Source organism: Mugil cephalus, chromosome 14 (genome assembly GCF_022458985.1).
Source record: "Mugil cephalus isolate CIBA_MC_2020 chromosome 14, CIBA_Mcephalus_1.1, whole genome shotgun sequence".
Classification (NCBI taxonomy): Eukaryota; Metazoa; Chordata; class Actinopteri; order Mugiliformes; family Mugilidae; genus Mugil; species Mugil cephalus.
Genome location: NC_061783.1, coordinates 7,120,727 through 7,142,004, shown reverse-complemented (window position 1 = coordinate 7,142,004; position 21,278 = coordinate 7,120,727). Strand labels below are relative to the sequence as shown.

Below are 21,278 nucleotides of genomic sequence, written 5' to 3'. Positions count from 1 at the left end.
GATGCTGAATTTATGGATAGATGTCCCAACTCCTGCACTCTGCATGAAATATTAATATGGAAATGTTTATGTACGTTACAGGGTGGAGGGCAGCTGGTGAACTTGCTCAAAGTGCTTTTTGAGCTTCACCTATTTGCATAGATTTATCATTCTTATCATTTGTGACTGCACCAGATCCTCCTACACCGAGCAGAGCCTTAATTTAAAGCAAAAGTTTCTTTCCTCAGTCTCCTTCCCCGCATGTGGCAGAGGTTGATGGACTGGAGCCATCTTGCTACAGTATAGTGTGCTAACATATTTACTGCAGTCCCTGAAGTGAATGTCTCTTTGCCCCCAACTGGGGGTTGGAGGTGTGTGTTGTGCCTCCCGTCCTTTGCCTGCGCTTCCTTCAGTCGGAGCTGAGGCAGCTGGGATCCCTTAGCTTCCTTGAGCCGCTATTGAACTCATTTATCACAGTTTGACATGTGCGCAATTGATGAGAAATGGTGTGTGCACTAGCCGCGTGTGGCTGTTTTCAGACTGGAAACACAAATATGCTGCAAAAGAGGGAGCACAAGCACTAACTAGTGTTGCAATGCCGATGCAGGTGTTCTGATTTGCGGAAATGCAGCCCCCGGGTGCATGTCGATGAGTTAAAACGGAGTGCAGTGAATACAGTAGCTCCGCGGCGAAGGCAGCTGTGCGATACAAAACAAGCCTCCCCGGTGCTGTTGTTTTGGGTGGTGCCTCCCACCGACCGAGGCGCACACTTACTATGAGAGAGCAGCACATGGTCAGAAGGACACAATACTAATGCATGGTCCAACGAGCAGAGTGAAGGAGAGGGGAGATGGAGGGGAGGAGGAGAGGAGGAGTAAGGGCAGCAGCAGAAGTTGGGGGATGGCTCTCCTTCGACCCATTGGGACAGAAGGGCCTTTTGGGTGCAGCTGAAGATCAATGTTCTCTTTTTCTACTGTCTAATCTCTCTGTTTCTCTGGATCAATGTAATGGTATCACAGGAATCCTGCATCACCCCCAACCGGTAGGGGTTGATCAATGGGTATAGTCCTGGCAATACAGCTCAGTCTGTATAGGATCAATGCTTGCTTTGGGTGGAGACTTAAGTGTAATCTATACTGCGATAATTGTATGTAATGTCCTGAACGTGCAGGGTGTAAATAGCGTCATGATTTTAAAGTCCAATATATTTAAATGATTTCTTTTTGGCGTTTTTGTTTTGAGTTGGTCTAAGTTGCGATTATCACATAGAAGAGAGGATATTTTTTTTTTTTGGTTGTAGTTACAGGACTGTGACGGGAAGTAACAGGGTGAGAGGAGACGGCATGCAGTAAAGGCCGCAGGCTGGAATTGAATCAGCGCCACTGTGGCGAGGGCTTTAGCCTCAGGGTAGTACCCCATGCATTGGCTGTATTTTGAATAATTCTGATACTGTTATTTGTGGCATCAGGGCTGTGATCTGGGCGTAGTACTATACATGTGTTGACAGGCACCAGTATAAAATATTATCAGCTCTGAGCAAAGTTTCAGATGTTTAACGGTAGCTGCTGTTGTCTAGTCCCATCTGTGGCCGTTCAACCCAGAGCATAGGGCATGATATAGTTTCTACGAGAGTTGAGAAGCTGCAGATGTGGAAAAGTGGTGTTACCCAAATGATTATGTGCAGTATAGCTGGGTGTTTTTCATAAAATAAATGTACCCTGTCTCTGAGGATGCTTGAAACATTTTTGGTTTCAGTTGAACTGTCGAGCGATGGTTAATTATTACATTTTATTTTAATTCAAAAGCCCAAATCAGATTGTGCTTTTTTTAAGTTGCAAAATATTATAAAAAAAAATATATATATCACAAAAATATTGGAAACAAAATGTCATGCTGGCTGTAAATTAATAATAGACCTAGTTAAATAAAAAATACATTTTCACATTTTAGGATGTTCTCCTTCCATTCTCTGCTGGTGCATATTTAATGATGTTTTTCTTTTCTTTTTTTTTTATCTCACATTTGTTGTTGTTTACATGCTTCATTGTTCACACCCTGTGCAAAGGAATGGAAATCCGACGGCATTATGTACCTCCCACCGTGCAAAAATCAGGGGAGGAGATTAAGGGTAGGGAAATCAGAGCAGATTGGCCAGACAAAGTTAACCTAGATACGCTATAGACGTGTTTATGTGTGCGTCTCTTCCTGGCCTAAGTGTGTCAGTACTTGGCTCCCTGATGCTAAGCTTGGCTCCCTGACAGGACTGTGGCGATGATGTTGTGAAGAACGCCAGTGAACAATATTTCATGAGTTGGTCGTGTTGCTCCCTTTGATGTGATATTTTTAGTGAGATTCTTTCTGTCCTCATGGAACTCCTGGCACTTCCTCACATGCTCATTACAAGTGCAGACTTTGGAAAAAAGACACATTTAGGGGATGGGAAAAAAAAAAAGACTGCAGCGACGAATCAGCTACAGAGACACCTCTGATACAGATGGGTGGATGGAATTAGCCACAGGAGTAATGTGCAGGGGGGTGGCTCCTCAAGAGGCCGCAGTTCCCAGAGTTAGGTGCAAGACCCGCCGAGGGAAAGAGTACAATTTCACTAAACGCACTATGGAAATATTAGTATTTAATCCATTTAATCATCCCCTGCGGATCACTGCCAAGGCTGGGGTGTATCCAGACCAAAACTGTATCGTGAAACGAACAGCTGAGCGCGTGCCCACATTACTCCGCATATGTATGGAATTTTGTGACAGTGTGGAATCTGGCACAGTGGAACGCCTTTTGGCAGACGACTGTATTGTCTCAGCGTTTGGAGCGTAGACGCCACAGACAGAAGGCTGGGGATTAAATTGCAGCTCTTCCCCCAGTGAAGTTTGCATGTTACTTCTTAGAGACTGCTTCTCCGAGTGAGCCGGGGATAAAGCCTCCAACTGAATGGAGCATCTAGCACATTAAAACTTGGCTCTCATTTTTGTAGGATTGTGCATGAATTGTTTGATTCAATTGTTTCTTGCTTCTTCGGAGCAGATGTAACATCTGAGTCTTGTAACACGTAAATCCTAGAATCCCACAAATATTTATTTTTTTCTTTATACATAAAGAATTATGGGAATGCCTTCCTAACTTTGGGCACAAATACTAAGGCGGAAGCCACTTATTTCATGTTGAACTGACTACATCGTGGCAAAGATCTGCTGGGTTTTATGAGGTGATGGACAGAAGTTGAATTTGTTTCCAATAAAATGACTCAGATTGGTATCTAACTTGCATGTAGACGTATTCATTCGGAAACATGCCACATGATGAAATCCAAATGTTGTGTTACCGGACTCTGTTATATTCTGATCAGAATTACGCCAGGCTAATGAATATTCAGCAGTCCTGGATAGCAGTTGTTGGTGCTGTATATTTCCACTTTTTCCAAAAAGCTTTTTACCATCAGCACCAATGCCCGAGTGCACCATGGGGGTTGGACACTTCCTGCTCCCGCTGCAGGACAACAAAGGTCTCTGCAGAACCAAACGACCCAGAGCAATGACTGATGGTAATTTGTGGGGCAGTTCCCCTCTCCAGACTCCGTCAGCTTCAGAAAGGGCGAATGAATGGACACCATTTAGGGCTGTGTAAATCACACGCGCACACACACACAGGCACACAGAGAACAACACAGTGTCCCTGCATTGTCCTCGCGAAGCGTGCGGCTCTGTGTCGGGCCCTCCGCCGCAGATGCTCGTGTCTGCGCGCTGCACAAAAGACAGAAGAGGCTTCACCTCAAGTCACATGGCCCACTCTTTGTTCTTCCTTCAATGTCCCCATAGAATCACCCCCCCCCCCACACACACACACCACCGCACGCAGCCACCTCCAACCCCCCCCCCACACCTTCCCTCAAGGTGACCTTTAACCCCAGAGCTGAGAGGGGTCTCGTGAGAGCATCAACAGTGAAATGGAGGTGGGGGGTGCTGTTTGAAATACTGCAGCTTCTTCAGATCAAGTGTCAAGTGCTTAATTCAGCCATTTACACCGGCCAGTTTAATAAGGTGCTGGCGAGGCAAAGGTCAACAGAACTGGATCTCCAAAGATGATATAGGACTAATATTTTTCAATGTAAAAGTGCTGTTCAGGTATTTCTGCAGAGCTGCTCTGGTCTTAGGTTTACACAGACTGTAGATCACGCAGCTCTCTGCAATGACGAGCATGAAGACAGCCCCCATTAAACTTGTTTTCAGCAACGGCGAATGAAGTCATGATGATTGTAATGACCACGATAAAAAGACAATTAGGAAACAAATTCCTCAAAATGACAGTATAACTTCCCCAGAGTGCTATATTTCTTTATTTCCCACTTTCTTTCTCTGATCAGGATTTCTGGAATGATGCAGGGACCTCGTACTAGTTGCCTCATTATACACTTATTGTACGCTTCTTTGTTTTCTGAAATGAACACCGGAGAGGCAAAATCGAACAAAGAATGGTCCATAAGGCTTGAATACCTTCACAGATCATAAGCGCTTAAGTTCAAAATGAGCTGCAGTGCCACTTCTGACAGTGTTGTATGCATTGGAAAACGAGATGAATGTGTTGGTTGAAGGTGCATTTTTCATGCATATTTTTTCCCATCTCTTTGTCTATATTAACCATAGACTGTATAAAAATCGGTGACATGGATGAGCTCTTTAAACACTAAAGTACACGTCAAATAAAAAAACTTTTTAGCTAATGCAGGGAAGTGTTGACATGTCCTCCATATTTATATACAGTCTATCGTCTTGACCAATGACTACACTGTATTATGTGGTTGTGAGCATTTTCTCCAAAAATGCCTGAACGTGCAAGGGAGGAAAAACGTGCTTCCACTCCGTGTTGCGCTCCGTTGAAGTTGAGCACCCGTTTAACTGAAAACATATGGATGCTCAGAAGTGATTCGAAGGCCTTTGTTGTTGTGAACGGGCACCTGAGCGTCAGATTGTCTTGCACAGATGGAGCTGGAGGAGCGATATCAAAGCATAATGGAGGCGGGTGAAACTCTTCCTGCCAAATTGCTGCCAATGTTCTGTGTGGGTTTCAAGAACCCGAGTCCAGCTGTTAAGCTTTGCCTGGCTGGCTGCCTCGGGTTTGAGGAGGGATCTGTGTCACAAACACAGGTGCAGATACAGTACACACCACAGGTCCACCGGACTCAGCGCTGCTTCTTTGTGTCTCAGCTGTCTACAGCATCTAATCATCCCCATTAACATTAGCAGGCTCTCATCTCTCCATTCTGTTCCTTGGCAAGCAGAAAGGAATTTACTATCATACAATTTAGAATCCCGACGTCCACACATAATCAGAGTGAAAGTAGAATTCATCCAGCACCCACCTCCTATCTATATATATACTTTTTCTTTTATTTCCCAGTCACAGAAACAGCTCAGCAACGCCCATTTACTTAGACACACACATGCGAGGATGGGCTTTGTGCTGAGAGTGTGCTTGGGTGTGTGCGTGTGACGTGCCTCATTACTCTCAGTGAGACGGTTGACAGTGGGGGAGGAGTGTTGCTGTCACTATCCCACCTACAGGCAGCGGACACGGGAAGGCTGAGTAATTACCGAGGAGCGGGCCTTGTTCGATCCAGGTGCAACTCCGCTGCGTGGTCGCCACCTTGTCTGTTAAGTGACAAAAGGCCAAGCCAGACAAAACACATATATGAGCCTTACTGATGAATGGATTTTTACACACGTACAAGATGGCGCGGCCAATTATTAACAAGGACATTTGTCTGCGGAGCTGTTGATGGCCCCCGGAGGCTGCAGGGTTCATCAAATCAACAACGCGCAAGTGTTAGCCCAGCAGCTCACGAGCTCGCGGCCATATCACACATTCTTGTACATTTTCCAGTTGTTGGGGTCGAAAGCAGAAAGGTAATCACAGGAATGGCGCTGGAGTTAATTAAAACACAGCGCAGCGTCTGAGAAGTGTGAAGATGCTAGGTTTTCATATCGCAACTGGGAATATTGATTTTAAAAGGGAGAGTGAACAAAAAAGAGAGGTCACCAATTATCATCAGGATTTGCTGTAATCTTTAAGTTGCCTCCTCTGGTAACCATTAACCACATGCAAACGTCTTGGTAATGTGATCATATCTTCATGTGAACCAGTTAATTAAATGGAGCAGCATTAGCAATCCCATGTCCCACTGCTAGAAGAAAAATAATGCCGTTGGTTTCATGAAGACTTTTCATTGGAAAGAGGACAACACTGGTGCGACTGTTAAGAAATAAATAGACTGTTGGCTCACAGTTAGAAGAATATGTAGATCTGCTTAATGTGGAAAACACAGTTTACTTAAAAGGTAAGAGATAAGCCCAACGGCAAACACTAGGATACGCACACTGAATGAAACTGTACTTAGAGGTCATTCTCCCAGTTCCAAATACTGCATGGTGAATCACGGCTTCTTACTCGCTTTAGTGTAAGATAAGGACAGAGGCATGTGGAGCAAGTGGCGCTAGCTAAAAAGAAGTGGTGTTAAATGCTTATCTATTGTTTGTGTACTTGTGCAGCCTGTGGTTCAGAACAATACCAGTCCAACTAACCACATTACAGTGATTAGTGATGTCTCCCAGCTCTGGGATAAGCCCTCATTGCCTTCTGGCTAACTCCTGTTAGGGAACGTGCCACAGGATTGGCCTAAGAAGCATAAAGAGCTTTTCTTTAACCTGTTTCCTCTCCTCCATGTCGTCCTCCATTAGCGCCATTACCTCCATTCGGTCGGCCCTCATCTGACACATGATCTGAAGACCTTCAGACACTAAACACAGACATGATCATTACACTTGTAATCCTAATATTTACACTGAGCTAATTCCTGGAAATGAAGAGGCTCAATAAAGCACTTGCCAAGTTCACCTAAGGGCTTGCCAACACTATGTATGAAAATAAATAATTATCATATATATAATGTATGTTTGTGTCTGGTAGGTACAGTAAGTGCTGTCAGGGCACTGGGGACCTCTTCATGCCAGCATTTCATCAGAAATGTGTTGCTTCTGCCCTCCAGAAGATTCACTGTAATTATACTTGGGTTAACAGAGGAAACCCCACAGTGTCTTACTTAGCAGCAGTGGGACTCAGCCACACATTTAATGAGTCAGGCAGTAGCGGGCCAGACATAGACAAGTTAGTGTTTCTCCCGAACAGTGTCTCTACGCTACACGGCGACGGTGGCAGAAAACCTTAATGACACACAGGCACGCACGCGTACGGTGGCGCATGGAACTGTTTAAATTCTTCGTTATAAATAGGCGAAGAGCTGACACAAGCAGAGATTCACTCCGAGCTGTCAAAACTGTGCAGCTAGAAGAAGAAAAAAAACAAAAAACAAAGTGCACGACCGCAGAGAGAGTGCCTGACGGAGAGTGAAAGAGAGATACACAGTCACTCATGATAATAACGCCGAAAGTAATCCAGAGGGAGGAACACTGGAAATGCCATTGTCAGGTAGATTATAGCAATATGCTCCATCCTTACGACAGCTGATATGGAGAGAAGGTACGATCCTTCTTTATATATCCAAGGCATGATAAAAAATAAATAGATGCCGGCCTGATTGCATTAAACACTTTACATTTAGTCAAATGGTCAAAGTTGAATAAAAACTTGACCTAGTAATGGGGAGGAAAGTTTTAAGTTTTGCATACTGCCGTGACTCGTCACCAAGCCCTATCTGCCCAGTATCACCACCAGCAACCAACATATTTTGCAAATTCAACAAATCCAAAACTGATTCATTTTTTTCTCCTATGAATCTCTCCATTCCTTTCGAGAACAGAACGCCAGCGTGCATATTTCCAAGGCGATGAATCAGTGTCATATGTGTACCTCCCATGTCATACGTTCTCTCACTTGAAATTTGACAGAGTGAGTGGATAAGGCCACGCGTTGCAGAGCTTTAAGAGGTTCCCCTGACCATTAATGTGTCCCATCCCGTCCGGGATTATGACTTATGCAACACGACATTTCAAACTCTGATGTGCTGGTCAGCGTTTCTGAGCGCCGGGCATGAACACTTTGTGCCGCTTCGTGAGCTCTCACAGCCGCGCCCTTCAAAATAAACGGTACCCTGTGCACACATGGCATCACATAGCGCAGTTATATCACAGTTTGTTCTGATTGCACTACTGGATGCATACATGACCAAGGTTGTGTTTCAATCCTGTTCATTCTCCAAGAACAGCAAAACTGGTATAAAGTATTATTTGTACCATCCCACACAATTATGCCAGTAATTAAATGCAGCTGAGAAATACCGTGGCGATGATGTTCCCATTCCATATGAGGGCGCACCATAAAAATTCCCATTAATAGCTGAGCTTTTACTGCAGTCATCACTATATTATTCATCAAATCTTGGAGGCAACAAGCTTCCGGGAAGACATGAACACAGTTAGACCGCTTGTCCTTGGCCTAATGAGGCCCGGAGGAGGCCGCTGATTTCAAGCCTGAGAGAGACACACACTCACCCTTTGATTCAAAGTTCCTCCGGTAGTAAAACTAAAAAGGAATGAGAGGTTAAACTCAGATCCCTGGACATATTCTCTGGCTCTCTATAAACAATTCTACTTAATTTCTTCCTTGCCGACTATCTCTCTTAATCTCACCGTTCGCTGATAGCCCACCACTTCACTTAATTCACACAAGCAGATAAAGTGACTCATTACAAGTGAATGATGTGACGGATAATAATTAGAATCTTTTTACGTTTCCGGTAACTGGGCTTTTAAAATGAACAGTATTTTGGGATGTATCATTGAGCATCTATCGAGCCAAATAAAAGACATCTGCTTAACACTGAAACAGCATGCTAGTTCATTTTCGGCCTCACTTCCGCTCCTGTCTTTGCAGTTACCGAGCCTCAACTAAATCCCCATCTCATGTTAGCGATTTAGCTTCTTTTGGTGAGTACTCAATCACATTCCCTTTCACTTCCCCTCCCTGTTCAATCTTACCCCACTGCTACGTCGCAAGTATTTTCTAAAAAGCATCGAATCACCAAAACACCTGAGATTGTTGTCAAGCAGATAGGCCGCAACAGGGTTTATCCAACTGGCAAGTGGCATGTGGCATGTGAATCAAATAATGAGTAAGAATAGCCCCTGGCACCCTTATTTGGGAAATCGTGGAAAGAACATTTGGGTGTGAACAATTTGTAGTTTTGGACTTTGGACCGCCTAAGCGTGGAGGCCGATTACATGTCCCCAGACTTCAAAAACATTCTGCGGCAGCCCCATCTGACGGTGTAGCTTAGAGGTCCTGCATAAACCTCACCATTATGAATGGATTAGGTCCAGCTAGTTGAATACCTGAAGCTATTAAACACACCTGGCTGAATTATCAGCACCATCGAGAAGGTGCTGGCTCTTACTACAGCCGCAAGGTGAAGAAAAATGGTGCAGAGTTTAGCTGAAGTTAGAAACTGAGCTTTGTGGGATCCATTAGGCAGCTTGTATTAGTTTGATTTTGGGTCCTGAATCTGAGTATTTATTGATCATATTTTTTTTTTTTTAACATTTAGACTCACTGGAAATCAGTATCAGACAAACAAAATATATATTATTACCTGAGTATTGACATGGTAAATACTCTTTACTGCTCTTTCTTGTTGTGGAAGCCACACACTGGACTGACATTTTACAAATGATGCACCACAACAGACGTCCCGGTTACATTTAAGTTAAATGAAAACAAATAAATAGCACGATGCAGTCAAGAAGAGAACAACAGGAATGCATTAGGCAGAGTGGCCCTGGACTCATCGTGAGTTCTTTCTCCTATAATTGGGTCAAGTCACAACATCAGGCATGGAAATAAACACGGCGGCTCATCAGAGGTCTGCAGGGAGCTTCAGCGCGCTGCGCGTCGGGAATCTTCAAATGCTGCATCTGGCCCTGATTTATGCTGTTTCTTGACCACAGTTGATTGGATTAATGAGAGAGGTCTCGTCTTAAAGCTTGGTACGAAAGTGGTTCCTGTCTAATAATATGCACTCCTTTGACTTGTGTAGAGAACACACAAGGCATGTGTTAATGTATGCAGAGTGAAAAACTTCATCTATAAAACAGTATTAACAAGAGTAATTTGAGTGAAAGGGTGTGCAAGGGAAAAATCTATAAAAAAAAAATGTGAGATTAAAGATTCCTGCAGCATGGCTCATCTAAAGGTTTATTCGCTGATATCACCTGATATCACAAATTCTTTGTAGAGTGAGGATACTGTGCATTTGGACTCATGTTTATGGTACATTTTCATTGCCCTCATAGTGCCACTGTGTCTCAGTCAAGACTTCAGCTGTTAAGTGCTCCCTTATGTCCACCAGCGAATCATTAAGTACTCTGTTTGCTGATCCTTCACTGAAAAGAGTGACCCGCTGCAGCTGGAAAATTGAGGTGATGAGAGGTGGACATTGCATTATTCATTTATAATTCTTCGTTAATAAACTACACTGGGTAAATCTAGAGCGGTGACAAGTAGAGCTTAGGAAGTATTTTCCAAATTAGCTTCATCTGCACCAAGTTTTTATATTGGACTGCATATGTACTTACACCAGTATATCTGCAGTAAGGGTCGTAATGCTAGCTCAGCTTCATTCACAGTGGAATTGAACGGCGGTGACAACCCACCTGCTCTGTCTCCAAGCTTGAACACCCAGTAAAGTCTAGCTGTTCCCATTCACTGAGAGGTGGACGCTTCAGAGCGTACAGAAAAAAAGATGTCAGTTAAAGGAAGGAAAACTTGGGGGAAAAGCGGTCGTCGTCGTTTGTGTCGTATTTCATGCGCGGGTGTCTACGGGGCCCGGAGTTAAGTGAGTTAAAGGGGCCGGTCAATTCGTCACACTTACGGCAGTCACTGAGCCGCTGTCCCTGAAGGAACGCTCCTCCACATCATCCCCACTTTCTTTCGCACTCTGCACCATTACCCACGACACGCTAGCCCCTCTGTGCCACCGTTGGCTCATCAGGTTCACTCTGATGTCTCCGTGTAAACCTGATGGTCTGTGTGTGTATATAAAAAATGGAGAATAATGAACTCTTTGCTTTGCCGGGTGTCTTTATTGTATTGACTCCAAGGGGCAACATGTTTTTATTGTTCGCGCCGCTGGCTATATTTCGTAGTTCTGCTTCGTAGCTTTTCAGTAAAGCTTTCAACCACGTCTCACAGTGATCACCAGTAGATGTAGTTGTATTCGTTGAAGTAAATGTCTTTGTAATGTCCATCCGTTCATTGTTATGTATCGCCATCCGACTATACCTATGCAGTCACTATGCAGTCATGACAGGTACAGGCTATATCAACAAATGGGTGTCACTGAAGCTGCTTTTTAAGCTCTGTGGTTATAGAGAAGGTCTGTCATCTTTGCATGATATCTTCTGCAGAAATACATAACAACACCAACCAATTCAGGCGGCACTTTCATACCATGATATCTAATCCTAATACTGTATGTGTATTTAACAAAGGATTACGTACGCCTACAGTGAACATGCCAAAATAACCATGTGCACAATCTTGTCAAAACTAAACCGCCTCGTCAAACGTTTGTGGACAATCTAATAGGCAATCTAATTCTTCAAATAAGATGAACACACAAAGCATGGCATATAGCACAGACCGCTCTCGTACTGTCAGGTTCCAGGTAGCAAGAAGCTGAGGATCTGTTCAGACCATTTATTATAATTTATTTATTTTATTTTTTTAGCGTACTGTGACATTTTCATAATGAAAGGTGGTCTAAAATAAAGTTCCTTAAATTGGAACTAATCCCACGTGCCCTGAAAAGCAGCTAGTCATCTCAGCAGTGTCAAGTTGTCGTTAATGTTTTACATTTAGGCCGGCTGCCTATAAACTGTTGCAAAACGTGAAATGAATAATATAATCTTCCAGCCAGGCAGCAGGGAAATTTAGCTCCAGCAGAAACAGCAGTTAATCTATAAATGTTACAAGGCACGGCAGCACAGCCACTGGACATCCTGGACGTATTACTTGCCGTAATCTTCTGCCATTCACCCTCAGTCTCAACTGATCGTATCTTCTTTTTTCTTTTTCTTTTTTCTTTTCTTTTTTCTCCATCCTAATCTCTGTTGCAATTTTAGGTGAATTCAGTCCTGAGCTTATAGATTCATGATTTTTGTTTCCAATACATTTGTTGCATTTTACTGTAAACTATGGTGCTTATCAGTCACAGATATAACATGTTTATTAATATGTTAATCCACGGATCTCTGAAAGTGCTGATATAAATATACATGGATGGATTACACGCTATTGACGTTCCTTGCAAATACTAGTTTACATTGCTAAGAGGATCTGAATAGGATCTGCTTCTTACATACAAGCTTTTCTTGTCTGCCTAAGCTCCTTGTCTATTGAAATCTGAGCAGTCATTTGAATCACTCATAAACTGTCAGCATGTTTGCATGACTGTGTACAATCCTTGTCAGAGTTGATATTTTCCAGATGGCTCCCGTTGCATCCTGTTTACCCAATTTTCTCGTGCTTATTGTTCCTCTGCAGTGTGTGTAGCTTTGGCTATCCCAATTGTGTGACAGTGATGATGTGCTATCGCTCCATGAATAAGGGCTGTGATGATATTATTAACACTATGTAATTATGGCTCCGGTCGATAAATTAGTAGCAGGCAAAGTAGAGGTCGACATATTGCGTTCAATAACGTGGCTTCGATGATCAATTCAGACAGAAATACCAACAGAGACCTCTATGTGGCAACATAAGTTTTTCTTCTTAAGCTATAAGCTATCAGCATAATTACCTCACTTGCATATTTTTCCATTATGCTCGTCTTTCAAAATAACCAAAAGCTCAACTAACCTCTCTTTGAAATCAGCCATGTTGCCTCTCCATGGAAAGCATGGCCAGCATATTTAAACATTCCTGATCAAATGTCTGCATCATTAGCTGTCGATCTGTTCGGAGCCACCAAGAAAAAAACAGTTATCTACAACGAAAGCATGTTAGTGTATGAGTCTGGAACCTTTTCAGATTGGAGTTCAGTTAGAAAACAGCTGCCTTTATACGAGCATGCGGGAACGATCGGAGCAATTCAGAGCCCGACTGAAATTGTCCAAAGGAGACAGACCAGCAGTGCTCCATGGACACCAACTGAGCTATATTCAGAGGCATGAGGATAAAACATCTTCAGCAGTGACAGTCATCGACAGCCAGCTGAGCACAGTGTTTGAACGAGGTTGAAAAAAAAAAAATACCCATTTCTTTCCCCATTAGGTGGTGCATCGTCCAGTTGCCCTGGGGAGCGAGCCACCAATTACCTTTTCCTCTTTGGCTTTCTATGAAAGCGTCATCTGGCTGCCTTATTGTGTCTTACGCCATGGGTACCAGATGGATTCTAAATTTTTTTTTTGAAAAGTTCACTTTTCACGCAGTCGGAAAACACAAAACCTTGTTTTGTCAACACAAAACCCATGGGTGCCAAAATGTCCTCAGTGATAGAGGTTTTGCCTGATTGATTTAAAGGTCCACTGTGAGAGACTTAAGGCAAATGATACAGTTCCCAAAAAGGTTTGAGCCTTTTGGGTAAAGACACATGTCTGGTCTGGTCACATAAAGGATACTCTCCGGCTCAGAGTTTGATCATTTGACCTTCACATTGTGTGCTACTGTGTAAGCTTACTAGTTCTACAAAGATGATTATCTGCAGATTTGCTCCGAAAAACAAAGCATACCTACATTCTGTTATTTTCTGAGCCTGTGCCTCAGACCACACAGTTGGTGAGTCCACTTTTCTGCTCCATGAAGTTATTAATTCATTTTACTCCAGCCTTACTTCACCACAGTGTGGTTTTCCAGCACTACCTCAGCCATCCATCTAGTCGTGCTTGAAGGCCAGGACTTCTTACTTATTTGACTCCACTGCACACTGTGTGTGTCTGTAGTATGTAATAGTCCCTGGTGCATCTGTTTCGCATCGCTAGCTACCAAAATAAAATGGTCCTCGAGCTGTGCTGACACACTGACACACAAACTCACAAACTCACCCAAGTGCAAAACTATCACATATACTGTCAAACTGACGGTTTCTCTCTTCTCTCACTCTGATATACAATTGCAGCACTGCTCAGTGTGAACTGCTATATTCAGTCTGTAATGGAAAATTATTCCTTCTTCTTCTTCTTCTTCTTCTTCTTCTTCTTCATCATTCACCGGCAGACTGTTAAACAAAATGTCACTGGCCGATGAGCACTCCACCTCCCTAATAGCTGTAATTTCCCCACCACTTGAGGAGCTAATAGCAAACCTGACAGTCGGAATTGGTAAGTAGTGGTGTCTGCCTTGTACTAAACAAAAGGGCAACAGGCTGGGCTGAAGCTGTCTGATGACCTGCAGTGAAGTCCGACATCAAGTTTTATTAATGACATAACTCTAGCTGTCTACACCATCAACCGACTACAACACAGTGCATGCTAATAACGCCATTAGCCTAACAGACTGCCATGTTTCTCTATAGACAAGTCTCTAATGACCATTAGTCTATAAAGGGCATCGGTGCCTTGACCCATCAATCCTAATTGGTATCCTAGTTATAGCTTGATATAGACCCCTTCATGGCTTGCGCCACTGTGACGTCACAATGTTAGCTGGAGGCAAAACAGAGGTAAGCTTGAGGTGAACACTGTCACTTTCAAACCTGATATTGTTGTTGTGTATTTTTTGGTGCCAAGACTGAAAAATCAAAAACACTGACTTCAAGTTTTATCACATACCAGCCACTGCCATTTGTACAGTAAATAACTTTGTTTTGACTTTGGCGATTAAAAGAAAGGACTGGAGTGAGACAGTCAACAACGTGCATACTTGATATGAAGTCAGATTAATAGGTAATGCAGCATCAGTTTCAGCCTGGATAAAGTTATGAGTTTGACTAAATCGTGAAATTAAATTAAGTTAATCATTATTTGGGGGACTTCATTCCCTCTGTGTCCTCCTCTATTCAAATCATCCAACCAGTGAGTGAGAGTGTAGCGGTCGGTGAATGTAGTCCCATCAGTCCACTTTTTAAAATAAAACTATTAATATATTCTCTAAAATATCCGTTTATCCCATTCCAGCCAAAACAGTCCATTGACATATACTAACCGCCTTTTAGTGTTTGAGATGTTTTGCATCCAGTTAAGCCCAACCCCCCCCAAAAAAGTCACGTCGTTTACAAACCGTGAAGGGGTCAATTATAACCAATATTAGATATCTGTCTTATATTTTGTCCTACTTTCTGGCAACGGTATGTGCCAGTTCCTGTATCATATTTGCCCCTTGGATAGACACACCCCAGCTAAAGTGCCTGATCCACTTCCATTTCTTGATGCAATCCATTTGGAAGCCACTGGCTACTTGCCATTGAGAGCGATGTCGGAGTAAGCTAGAATATAGAAAACGTCAGCAAAGCAGCTTTACGGTGACACAGCATTGTCAGGGGCAGCTGGAAAATTAACCTTCAGACGTCGTCGCTGTGGGGTCACTGGGCAGTTTGTTGGAGCATATCCTGCCTGTCAGGGCAGCTGTCTGAACACTACTGTTGTTGTCTCTATACGCACACACATCACTGTGCTCCGTGGGACACAGAAAAAGTGGACACAAGAGATAGAAAAGTACAGATTAAATAAATACAAAAACGGAATATTGAATCCAACAGAAGCTATTATTATTCACTGGTTGTGGTCCAAGTCACTTGTGTGAGATACAATATTATTGATTGCTCACTGTGGGGCGGCTACACAGATAAAAGATGTTCTTTTGTGTGTTTTTTGTATTATTTTTTTTTTTCAATTTTCTTTAGGCTACTCGGGCAACAAGTCACTTTTCTTCTTTGTACACACCAGCTACCACCATTAAACCTCAAAGACTATTTATTTTATTTATTTCCTCCTGAAGATTTGTCCTCAAACTGTAACAGTAACTGCTCTACCACCGGTAGACCAGATGAGCAATCATGGGCTTTATCAAGCCTGTGTCCCCGTCCACACATCAAAATTGACTTTTTCTCCTCGGCCAGTCAGACCACGATGGTGTCATCAAAATGTCCAAGTGCAACTCAACCACATGCAGAAAGAACAATAATTGTGGTACTGTGGATGGATGTGGCAGCGGAGGAGAGAGAGAGGTGGAACAAATTAGATGAAATCAGAAGCAGAGCAGATTTATGTGGAGGAAGGGCGAAATAAGCACACATCACTGTTATGGTGAGCGCATGAAAAAGGAGAGCGAGTGACGGAGAGTGAAGGAGAGTGCAAGCACTGGTGTGGGCAAGGTTTCCAGTCAAGTGATGATTGATGAGATGTCAGTGAAACACTACAATCAATCCTCTCCTCTCCTCTCCTCTCCTCTCCTCTCCTCTCCTCTCCTCTCCTCTCCTCTCTCTCCTCCTCTCCTCTCCTCTCCTCTCCTCTCCTCTCCTCTCCTCTCCTCTCCCCTGGCCAGAGTCCGCTCAATAGTAATCGCAGGTGAGATCAGCCTCCAAAATCACGTCGGTGCTGTATTTTTTCTGTCTGATTGACACGTTAATATTGACACCTTAGCACTGATTTGACATATGCAGGCATATTTCTCAAATTGCCAGGTTCATTCTTTAATCATTTACATTTTTAAAGTACAGATGGGGTCTGTGTTTCTCTAACCTTGTGGGCTAGGGAGGTAAAAAAAAGAAAAAAAAAGAAATGAGGCTCCCCTTCAGTAAAATGGACCACTCCATGTCAGTTTTGCTTTAAGTGCCAGTCAGTCGGCAGGATTCTGCATTTAAAGCTGGGTCTTTATCAGTGGGGGAAAAGATCAAAAGTAGCCAGTGACCCATTCAAGCTCTCTCCTCTCCCCCTTATCTCCCTCTCTCTGCAGTCACTTGGGATTTAGCATAAATGCTGCAGCCTCCAACCTAGTAAAACAGAGCAGAATATTCAAGGAAGAGAGTGTCCCAGGGAGGCTCACCCCGACGGCTCCCCACCACCACCACCAGCTTTCTGCTGATGCCCTGAGTTTTTCTTAATGAGACAGAGGCGAGCAGCACAGAGGGAGGAACCAGAGGGAGGAACGAAGAGACCCCGTCTAAGCTAATGGCACACTGCACCGAGCTAATTGCACGGGGAGGCTGTTTTGCTGCTCGTCCGCTGTAATCGCGCCGTGTTATGGCTATCTGTTTTTTTGTTTCTGTTCTGCACCATGAATGAGGAAAACTGTACAACTGTCACCTAGTTTCATCTGTTCAGATTCCAAGGGGTGGACGGGCGCAGCCGAAAATGTTTCATTATTCAGCCTGAATCATTTATTGTCTCCCTGAGAGCAATGCAAACAGATGAATAAGTGCATGTTTGTGAGCCAGAGTGAGCGGTCTGTTAGTGTATCTTAGCTTAAAAACTAGATCCAGCCAGCCTGACCCGTCTTTGTTAACGACAGCCAGACACAGTTGCTGGGCTCTGCTTCCTGCTGTGTTGCTGTCAGACTGCCAGATTTGGAGATGTTTGGTACCACTGTATGAGTGTGTGGATCTGCACTTGTTTTGTGTCTTTCTTTCTTTCTTTTTTTTGGTCCTTGTTTTCTGGTATTCATTTACTGTCTTTGTGTGTATCTAAAAGAACAACAAAAGGGCGACTGAGGAGAGTGCTTGCACCGGTCAGGCATAACATTATGCCCACCTTCTTAATATTGTGTAGGTCTCCCTTGCGCCTCCGAAAATAGTTGTGACTCATCAGAAAATGGACATGGGTTTTCTGAGGATGTCTGGAAAAAGAATGTTGTTAGTGGGGGCCTTTGGGTCCTGTGGGTTGAGGGGGAGGGGCGTCTGCGGATCAAGCCTGCACAGTTTGGGATCCAGTGAATTTGGAGGCCAGGTCAACACCTTGTGCTGGTTTTCGTGTTTGTTTTAGTTGTTTAGTGGACATTAGATTGTCACATTTACTTCTCCTGACAGTGGTTTTAATGTTTTGGCTGATCAGTTTACACCTGTCTGCTGGCACGTCCGTATTTTTTCTTAATTATGTCACTGGAATACTAAAAGGTGAGTGGCCACATATGTTGAGTTTTACTCCATACTATAATGGAGAGTGGAACTTAGTGGCTCACGTCAGAGTTGAATGTATGAATGTGGGTCGACAGTAACTTTTTCTGATCCCACCGTATAGTGAAGACATGTGAGTTGATGGTGTGTATGAGCCTATACAAAGGACAACTTCCTGTTCACGTCCAGTCGCTGAGTCACATGAGGCAATGCATTTTGGACCAGTCACCGCTGTGACTGCCACGACTCTGTAGGATCCATAGAGTTATGTGGTTGGTGTGACGAACCACTATAAATTATGCTTATGTTAACAAATATGGCGATTTGAGCATCTACAGTTTCACAATAAAATCCAGCTACATATACAGAAGAAAAAAAAGCAGAAGTTGATCATTTTGTCAAAATGAGCAAAGTAGCTTGACCTTTAACCATCACGACAAATCTTCTTAAACCATAACAAAGTAGCTCTGCCTAATCTGCCAATGTGACTAATCCCTACCAAATGTAACCCTCTAACTTTCACTCCGTTCAGCTGCTAAAAACACAAAAGGCTTGTTTTTCCACTACACGCCCCTATAGATGACAGAAAAGAACCAGCCTAAATTTGTCATTAGCATCTCTTTACGTGGTTTAACAGTCACAGAGAAACAACCACCACCACTACGAAGCGCACAACAACCAACATGAACATAATTTCATCAGCAAATAATTGGCAATTCAACTAGACTGTTGAGGTAGGCACTACAGGGAGTAAATCACGCTTTTCCGAGCCTCTTACGTTGCCTTCTCACTCCCATACAACCTCTGCTGTGAAGTGCTCACCCACACATGCGAGTGGTAACACCTTGACCCCAGCTACTTTTCATTGTTTTCTGCAGCTGGCTGCCCTCGGGCTGCTTCGACCACACGGGCTGTTTTGGCACAGATCTGCTCTGTGTAGCTCCGTCCTAACAGTGATTCCATTTGCCATGTTGATACAGCCTCCTGGTGGGTGTGAAAGAGCCACCCACACACACACACACACCCACACACACACACAGACACACCTTTGCACTCATATTTCTGGACTCACCCCAACATATGGACTTGGGTTATTATTCACAGAAGTAAAGTCCTTTTTAAAAGGAGCAGTGAAGGTTTATAGCTGCAGGGCTGCATGCAGTCAAAGAGGGTGCAGAGGAGACACAGGCCTGAAAACTAGCAGCACAGGGAGAGGTTGTGTTAAGTTCATATATTCTACTGACTGCATTAAACGCGCGTGTGCTGGGAGACTGGGAAATGGTTTCTTGAACCACCTCCTCTGACGACTGCCATTAGATGTCTCTTTAATCCAAATGAAATTTTTGGGAACCTGTTGTGTTTCCCCGCACAGCTGTTTTTTGCCCTTCATTACATTATGCTTTATTTTTATTTTTTTACAAGGTCATACAAGGCAGACTTTCCGCAAGCATGAGTCAATATTTTACATGTATTAACTTCTTCATATCTTGCTTTTACCTTTATATAGTGCTCTCACACAAATATCCATACAAGGTCACAGTGGTTTCACTTTGCCACTGTAATTAATTTAGCAGTCCCTTAGTGGCAGATTACGCATTGTGTCCCCTAAAGGCCTCATCACAAGTGAGGTGGGAATACCTGGTTCACTTTTCTCCGTTGACTGAACACATTTTTGAGATGTGGGCCGGGATTATAAGGAACACCTGTCTGAATATTTAATTGTCAGTAGTTTCACAACATTTTGATTTAAATTCTATTCGACTATAGGGACATGGTCTCTGGCCAGCAGTGAGTTAGTTAGTCTCACCAGTTGTACAGAGGCACTCAAAATTCAAGATATAATGGGAGATGGTACCCAAACAGGAAACAGGTAGAGGCAGGTAAAGTCTAAAATAGAAATCCAAAAACATACGACACCCAAATAACAAAAGATAAAGCAAAAACAGAAAACTATGTGGAAAGAGGAAAAAGAGGTCGGAACACAAACAGGTTCCTCCACAGACAGACAGACAGACAGACAGAGTATATACACACATAGGCTGAGGGGTAAAAGAGACGCGGGTGAAACTCATGAGGGAGGAACAAACCATGTAATCAGAGACAGGAAGTGAAGCAGGACAAGAAACACCAGGGAAAAGGCTTGCAAAATAAAAACAGGAAAACCGAAATAGACTGACAATGTTAAATCTACTACCACAACGGTTTGTAACTTTCTTACTAATGGGCACATTACTTCCTGTATTGCCCCTCTCTAAGCTGCTTCATGTAGCTTAGACAATGGACAGTGTTTCCTGTTTATCAGTTTATTGTATTTGAACACGAATAAAACCAAAGACTAGCCAGCGAGCGGCTGTAACGCGTATGAGCGGCCTTAATGAGTTTTTGTTCGGGTGGGCTGTGTTTTGCAGGGAGTAATCTCCTTAAAAGCGACTTGTTTTAATGGTAACTAAATTACACAGACGGAAGCGAATAAAAGTGCTGATGTGCGCAACACAGAGCCGACGTAAATATATATCGCTGGACAGAGGCCATAACTAACAGTGATACTGCCGTCCGACATGCTGCTCCGCATTACTGCAGCGGTGGTTTCCTCCCTGGCGCGTATTATTTCCCACCGTAATGTTTATTATTTTTTACTGGCACTGTCAAAGTCTCGTAAATGCCAAATACATATTCAAAGCTGCACTTGGAACTCTTCTCTTCTTCCAGATCTTTCTACTCTTATTCTAAGAATGCTCTAAATAAGTCGTATGGAGTAAAATAAGTTGGAACGAATTACTTTTCAATAGTACTTAGGTTATTCTCAACATCATGGAGCACTTTACACAGTCAGGCCCTGTGGATTTAGTCTCTTTATCTAATCCCAGACTAACTCTATGATCAGGACTACATACTCCACACTATCAGTTGCGATACTCTATCTTCCTTTGGTTAAAAAGAAAGCAGTCTGCTATGATGGACAGATGTTTAGTGTTGCCACATTGTCAAAATTCTGTGATTGCTCTGCTTAAATGACCCAACAGAAAGACATCTATTAAAGTTTTATTCAACAGAATTAAGAAACTTGGATTATTGTAGGTTCACACCTTCTCGTTCGGTTCAGTGAGAAAGTGTGTCCAGACTTTTGGCTGGTAGTATATATCCCACTACTTCTGCTGTCCCGCAGCGTTTTCCTGCCTCCTTGAAGCCACGCTGCACCGCGTTATCAAAAATTGATGAAAGCCAGATTTTTAAG

The 21,278-nt window shown here is 43.3% G+C and overlaps 1 protein-coding gene across 1 annotated transcript in view; it reads left to right on the top strand.

The window, feature by feature from the left end:
• The window catches only part of thsd7aa (thrombospondin, type I, domain containing 7Aa), a 120,949-nt gene that overhangs the window by 471 nt on the left and 99,200 nt on the right, over positions 1–21,278 (top strand). The gene's annotated exons all lie outside the window — the stretch shown is intronic.